This window comes from Poecilia formosa, unplaced genomic scaffold (genome assembly GCF_000485575.1).
Source record: "Poecilia formosa unplaced genomic scaffold, Poecilia_formosa-5.1.2 Scaffold512, whole genome shotgun sequence".
Lineage (NCBI taxonomy): Eukaryota > Metazoa > Chordata > Actinopteri > Cyprinodontiformes > Poeciliidae > Poecilia > Poecilia formosa.
The window spans coordinates 138,815-140,389 of NW_006800451.1; the positions used below are offsets into that span (position 1 = coordinate 138,815).

General features: G+C 38.5%; 1 protein-coding gene across 1 annotated transcript in view; it reads left to right on the plus strand.

Moving 5' to 3' along the window:
• Nucleotides 1–1,575, plus strand: part of chmp4ba (charged multivesicular body protein 4Ba) — a 13,379-nt gene that overhangs the window by 3,814 nt on the left and 7,990 nt on the right. The window lies entirely within an intron of this gene.

The following is a 1,575-nucleotide window of genomic DNA, read 5'->3' on the forward strand; positions in this document are numbered from 1 at the left end:
GAGGTATTTGGCTGTGGCTCCTTTCCTTGTGACCTCAACGAGGTTGCCCTTTGCTTGCTGTATTCGTAGATCCTGGTGGTGTGGATCAGTGAGTCGATGTCTCGCTCGCTCTTGGCGTACAGCTTGATGTCATCCATGTAGAGGAGGTGACTGATGGTGGCCCCGTTCTTGAGTCGGTATCCGTAGCCAGTCCACTGGCTGCAATGTTGACACCTTGAGATGCCCGAGACCTAAATTGTGATCATGGCATGGAGTCATCCCAGTTTTCCATGTCTGGCATATAACCATTCATTTTATCTTTTAAACTGGTTCTATTGATCCTGTGTCCAGACAGAGGGATGATCAGCAGCCCAGCATCATGACCTGTTTGTTCTGAAGATCCTGCAGCTTCATCTTCCCAACATGGCGCCTCCTCACCCTGACAGGAGGAACCTCAGAGCTCTGTTAGGTTAAAGCTCATCTTCTGAAGTTGGGATATTTTTCCTCCAGCAGGTTCCAGAGGAATCACCTCAAACCAGATGTTGGACTGGATTTTATTTCACTGTTATTTGTGAATGTTAGAGCCTCATTTTCAACAGTTTAGCTATAAAGGTTGAAAAAGGTTATTATTTTGGAGAAAATCTCATTAACATCAATATTTCCACTAAATAAGAGGCAAAAAAAGTAGTTTGATAAAGGAAAAGCCTCTCAGACTCTGAGCTCAAAGTGAGATGCCCAAACTACCCATCCATCCATTTTCTATACACCCTTGTCCCCAGTGGGGTCGGGAAGGGTGCTGGTGTCTATCTATAGCGAAATGCCCAAACTATTTTTTTTAAATATTAGACAGTTTAATTTCACATAATTATCGCAGTAGAAGCCATTTGTCTATTAAATACTTTATGAAACATATTTACTGTGTTTGATGTTTGTTGTAAATGACATATACTCACAAACAAACGAGGTAATTAGTCCAAGTTTGTCGTTTATTGAACATTCAGAAACTACAGCAGGTGTGATGAGCCACAGCAAAGGTAAAACAACCCGAACAGGTGATCAACTCTAAATCAGTGTTTTTCAACCTTTTTTGAGCCAAGGTAATTGTTTTAATTGAAAAAATCTGGAGGCACACCACCAACCAAAAATGTAAACAAAGATACTCTGTAGCCGCCTTTATATAAAGTCATTCTTATCAAAGTGTCTTGAATAGGAATCAAATAAACACAAAAATGTATATTTATCATATTTTACATTTCTTATTTCAAATTGCAGGTAACATGTCCACTTAAAAAATACACCTGAACACCTGAACAGCCACAACACTGTGGTGTTAAATTTAAAGAAGTTGTAGAAAACTTCAAAGTGTTTTACAAACTATTTCACAAGCATTGTTATAGCCGGAATACAGAAAATAATAATTATTCTGAAAGAAGCAATAATATTTGGGAAAGATTTCACTGTTACATTATGAAGATCTGCATGTACAAAATGTCAATATCTGTATATTTTACCTATTTAGTGTGAAACCTGTGCATGTTTGGATAAAACAGCTGATTTCCTGGCAGAAATTGAAGACAGACAAAGCTCTTCCTCAAC